The following is a 6,165-nucleotide window of genomic DNA, read 5'->3' on the forward strand; positions in this document are numbered from 1 at the left end:
TATTGTTAAAAACTTCAACAAATTTGAAAGTACGTCAGACCTGATTGTACTCAACATAGCTTAACTTAAACCTAATTTACTACTTCAAATATAAATCAATTCAAAGTTTGCTGGCCTTTTTAAAAACTGCATTAAATTAGCTACAATCTTAAGTATTTTAATTTTGGAAAAAATACTCCTATCTGGAAAATCCTAACAAATAAATTTGAAAATTCGTAAAAAACAATATCATATAGTAACTTTAGGCCGCATGGGTAAATTTCTGGTTAGTTGGTCCTTTCTGAGGGCGTGGGTTCGAATCCCACTTCTGACAGAAACTTTTTAATAAATCATTTTTTAAATATTGTTTTTTTTTTATATATCATATTTCCCTTCTATACACTGCACATATTTATTTACATATTCTTTACAATATTTATGGCTACACAGATTATTTCAAGTATCAAATTAACTCCTCAGCTATGTACTAACTTAATTTGATTTCCAAGGCCTTCCACTGCAAAATTTTGCTTACATTTGTATCATATGGCCATAATATTTTATCTATTATACTAGGTTTTTATATTGAAATACAATTTAATACTAAAAAATGCATTTTATTAGTTTAATTTAAAACTTTTTTTCTTCCATTCTGACTAAAGCTGTCGATAGTTCCTTGCGAACCGCGGGCAGTTCGTCAGGTGCCAAAAATAGTTCAATTAGGCAGCATTGCTTGACTTGTATCTGAAAGCCACTTTGCTGTAGTACCGTTAAGTGTCAGGATGGCCGAGCGGTCTAAGGCGCCAGACTCAAGTGCAAACTTGCCCGTTACGGGTTTTCATATGGAGCGTTCTGGTCCTCTCTGAGGGCGTGGGTTCGAATCCCACTTCTGACAAGATTTTTTTTAGAATTTTTCTTATTTTATGTAAACTATATTTTTTTTATATATAACTTCATTTCATTTTTATACGTTGTTTTATTTTATTGCACTGTATTTTAAAATAATTTCTTTTCATTTATTTTTATTTTTCATTTCTGTTTATCATTATGGTTTTTTTGAAATTTTTTAATTTTTTTACTAGAGTTGCCACCTTCTTCGAAAGTTAAAAATAATTAATAAAGTACTACAGCAATATGTGTGTCAAGTGAAAAGCGCAGAAAAATGAATAATTTCTTTATTTCGAAAATATTTTCGAGAAGGGTTGCTACCTTTTCAAAAATTTAAATTAGATTTAGTTACCGATTAAATCAGATTTTTTTTATATGGGAGGTACCAAGAGGCTTGATTAAGAAAATATTTTATAAGAGGTTGCCACCTCTTTAAAAATTTAAAACCCATTTAGTTAGTAATTTGAAGCAAATATTTTAAAATTGGTTTCAAACAAGAATTGTAACAAAGCTTTATTTCGAAACTATTTTTAAAAGGGTTGCCATCTTTCAATAATTAAAAATCAATTTATTTAAAAATTTTAATCAAATATTTTATTGTGGGTATCAAAATAGAGTTTGCCATATTTTGCAGATATTTTTGAAGATAGTTGCCACCTGTTTAGGAACTTAAAATCAATTTTATTCACTGGTAAAAAAAGGCTTATTAAAAAGGCTCTATTTACTTCGATAAAGTTTTTGAAGAGAGGTGCCCTCGGCTTAAAATTTTAAATCGTTTTAGTCAACAAGTTAAATTAGATATATACTTAAATGCGTATGGCAGTTGAGAGTGTTTTCAAATGTAAGTCAATCGAAAAGAATTTTATAAATATGGCTTAAAAAATAAAATTCAATAACTGTTATCAAAGACATCTAATATAAGAATCAAAAATAACTGCAATTTGCAGATTATTTAGATAAAAATTAAAATTAATTGTTATTTTGGATGTATAAAATAAAAATCAGAAATAACTTTTATTTAAGGTTTAATTAAATTAAAGTCAAAAAATAATTGTTAAACACCGACTTTTATAATAAAAATTGTGACTGTTACGGACCCTGATTGTAATAGATTCTACACCAAGGACTTTTACAAATACACCACAATGTATTTTGGAAACTTTTTTTAGATATCCTTCCTTAAGCTAGGATTCTGCGTTGTTGCTGTTGTGGGCTGTTGCATAGATATTTTGTTCATATTCCAGCTACGTGAAAAAAGCATAGACTCAAAAGCATTCAAAGTCCCGCTCAAAGCGTATATGATACAAGTAATTATCTTTCTCAGGGAGTGAGTTGAGTAACTATAAATATTAAAGGACTTAAGAAAATTTGCCATCCCATTGCCGAATCGTAAATCCCCTTTTCCGTTATTTAGCAACCACTGCGTTCCCTTCTACATAATGGCGATATGAAAAACGGAAATTTGGTGGCATAACCACTTGAAAGCTCCCGGGAAATAACGCATATTTATTCGATATAAATTAACAGAGCAAAAGTGCAGACGTCGCACACAAATACAAACAATCGCAAGAGAAAATTCATATGTACGATTTCGTATGTATGTACAGCAAATAGGTATGAAATCATAAAATCCGAGATTAATTGTGCAACTGCAAAAGTCATAAATACTCATTAAGCGTATGTGGCTGCCAGGATGCTATGTAACATTTGAATGAGTAAGGCTTCGCGCCTCGAGGTATGCTAGTTATGTGTAGAAAAGCGAAGGGTGGCAAGTTTGTGGATGTTTATGAAGTGCAGATGCTGTTGAAGGCGGGCGGCAGCTTATCTAAAACCCCAATGGACCAGTGTCGTATGTAGATAGAAGTATAGCGAAGGAGTATGTACATACGTACATGGATATATACTTACCTCGTCATATGAATATAATTACATACACAAGTACTGTAATACTTTGCTGCGCCGCAGTTAATACCACATAAAAATAATAACTGCAGTATACTAACAAAAACAACATACGATTATAAGCCCCAAACAACAATAATCATGCTGCTAATGCTACTGTTGACTTTTGATATTAACAAAGCTAATGGAAAATTATGACAAATGTAATGAGCCTTACAGTGTGGCGTTGCTGAGCGCTACCAGTTAATTGGAATGGGTATTGATACACTTAGAGACCCTTATGTGCAGCGTGCAACAAGCCGTGGATAGATAATAAGTTGATATGTGTAACTAAGGTTGATGCACACTTGAATGTTGGGGTTCTGTATACTCGGAGCTACCAGCAAATGGCGTGGAAAGCCACCACCTTTACCCTGAATAGTAAGCTTAATCCTTGCTCAAATATATGCGAGGGAGATGATTTTTTTTTTGGTAAAGTTCTGGGGGGTTTATTTTCTATACAGGTAAACATATTGAAGGGCCTTTTCTACGTATAAGTGTCTGTAATTGCATTTAAAAGGAGTAAATTCAACCGTAAACTATTAAAATGGTACTTAACAGGTTTTTAAAAACAGACGATAATGCTTCTCTAAAATATTACGGATTCGTTTTTACGTGTTTTGTCTTTGCCTTAGCTCAAGAGGTGTTCCAATGCAACCGCAAAACGTCAAGCTGTGAAGCTGTGTTTTTCTGTGATCTGTTTAAATTTTGTGTTTGATAAAGCTGTTTACGCTTATTAAAGTAAAAAATTAAAAAAGTGTTAATAAACTTCTGGTGCACAATTTAAAGATAAGTAAAACATCAAAATTTCCCGTAAATTTGATTAATTTAACTTAATATTCTTAATTGCATGTGCCGAGTATTTTGTTTCATATAATATATTGTTGTTGTACAATTGTTTTTGTTTGTGCACATTGATTTTGCTCTTTTTGTCTTTTTGTCATTTCTGCTGTTTCATCTTTGTCACAGCTGTTTGCGTTGTGTTTTTTAGGTGTCAAATATACAGTGCATCTAAAACTGTTCGCTAACTGATATTTACCAGCTGATTGGTTCACTGATTAATACATCGTTTTCAAAACCGTTTTTGGTTTTTTGCTTCTAAAACCTAAAAATAAATATAATTTTAAACATGTCGTGTATTTACACCAATTGCCACGTTAAAAGCGACTCCTATGTGTCATGCTGGCTCTGCGATGGGATTGCCCATATAAAATGTGCTGGTTTGAGCGGTAGAGTTTTAGACGCTATTAACGAGGGTAAGGGTCTTCGTTGGTCTTGTCAAAAATGTAGATCAACCGAAGTTGATTTATTTAAATTCTTCAGGCAGTCCAGAAATGGTTTTTCTGAGATCGGGAAGGATCTGTCGGCGCTTGTTGAGAAATTTAAGCATTACGAAAAAATGTTTAGGTCTTTCACTTGTCTCGACGACCCTCCACACCCTGAGGATAGCCGAGAAAATAAAGGTGGGCATGTTATTAGTCCACCTAAAAAGACAGCCACGGATTCTAGTAAAAAAAATCCTCCATCCCAGTCCTTAGAACTTATTAATTTATCTTCTCCATGCCCTCAGGCATTGGAGCCTCCGATTTCTAAAGCCATATCCACTAGGTCTACTTCTAAAAATAGTCAAACAGTTGATTTAACAGTGTTGCCATCAACATCTCAAACTCCACTGTCTAACTTAGTTCCTCCGAATAATTCGGAGCCCCGCACATCAGACATCATTACCAAAAAGTTGGTTGTAATTCCTCCGAGAAGATCAATCTTTGTCTCTACATTTGCTAAAGATACTTCTTCGGATGATATAAAGTCATACATATCGACTAAAATTAGAACTAAAGATGTATTTATTCGTAAATTTAATTTTAAATACGATCGCGATATTTCATCTTTTAAAATTGATGTAGCTTCCGAAGATTTTGATTCACTACTAAATAGTTCATTTTGGCCGACCGGGGCGTTTCTTCGCGAGTTTGAGTATAAACCTAATAAAAGTAATAATAACGTAGCTAAAATTTCTAATCTTAATTCGGATTCAAAAAACTAACTCGCAAGTCTAATTTAAGTATTTACTATCAAAACGTTAGAGGTTTGAATACCAAATTAACTGACTTATATTTAAAAGGTTTTGACTGCAATTATAATATTATTTCCTTGACCGAAACATGGCTCAAACCTCATATTTTTAATTCCGAAATTCTTCCAAATGAATATCAAATATACAGGAGTGACCGCGTGGGCAGAATCGGCGGTGGTGTTCTTTTTGCGGTGCATTCATCGATACCATCCGAGGAAGTTAGTCTTCCTGTCATTGAATATACCGAATTTAAATGTATACGTGTACAGGCTGGAAAGACTTATATTTATTTAGCTCTTTGCTTCATCCCTCCTAATTGTGCCGTATCGGTATATATGCAGCTAGTTTCTTTACTTGAGACCGTAAATGCAATGCTTACGGCATCCGATTCTATGATTGTTTTGGGCGATTTAAATCTGCCACGATATTTCATGGAACATCATTGACACCGATGTTGTACCAGTTTCATATAGAGATAGTTACAATGTATTTCTGGAGGAAATGGCTGAACTTTGCCTCAAACAAATAAATATATGTCCAAATAAGTTTGGAAAGGTCTTGGATCTCGTTTACGTTGATGATGTTCCGAAGGCCTCTATTAATCGGTGTGATCCCCTAGTTTTGCCGGAAGATGCATACCATCCTGCTCTTGAGTTAAGCTACGAAATCATAAATGAAATACATAATAATAAGTTAAGTTCAAGTACTAGATATGTTTTTGCGAAAGCAAATTTCAGGAAAATTAACAAAGAACTTTCAAAGTTATCTTGGCCAATATATAGAGATGACGTGGAGCGTAGCGTTGAGCACTTTAATGATACTGTTTTCAATTTGTTTCGAAAGTATGTGCCAATACGTAATATTGTTCATGAAGAACCAATACAATTATGGTTCACTAAAGAGCTTAAAAAATTGAAAAATAAAAAGTCGCACTCTTTTAAACTGTATAAAAGAACGGGCTTACACAGTGATTACCTAAGGTACTCAGTTTTGCGGCATAGCTACTTTGCATTAAATAAGAAATGTTATAATTCATATTTATGTAAAATTAAGAAGAATTTAATTAACAATCCTAAATCATTTTATGGTTTCGTAAATTCAAAGCGTAAGGCACATGGTTTTCCGTCCGCTATGCATTATCGCAACACTGTATCTAGCGACAGCCAACTCATTGCCAACATGTTTGCTCGGTTCTTTAGGTCCAATTATTCTGTAGACTTCCCTATAAGTGGAGACTATCCGTACGAGCTTTGTCCAATCAACTCTGCTTATATTCCAGT

The 6,165-nt window shown here is 33.3% G+C and overlaps 1 non-coding gene across 1 annotated transcript; it reads left to right on the forward strand.

The window, feature by feature from the left end:
• Positions 1 to 755: 755 nt before the first annotated feature.
• On the forward strand, positions 756 to 874 carry TRNAL-CAA (transfer RNA leucine (anticodon CAA)). Its single transcript has 2 exons — positions 756 to 793; positions 830 to 874. It is a non-coding gene; the product is annotated as a tRNA-Leu (tRNA).
• Positions 875 to 6,165: the final 5,291 nt, after the last annotated feature.

The sequence above is a fragment of the Rhagoletis zephyria genome, unplaced genomic scaffold (assembly GCF_001687245.7).
Source record: "Rhagoletis zephyria isolate East Lansing unplaced genomic scaffold, Rhagoletis_zephyria_1.1 Rzeph_scaffold_18026, whole genome shotgun sequence".
NCBI lineage: Eukaryota > Metazoa > Arthropoda > Insecta > Diptera > Tephritidae > Rhagoletis > Rhagoletis zephyria.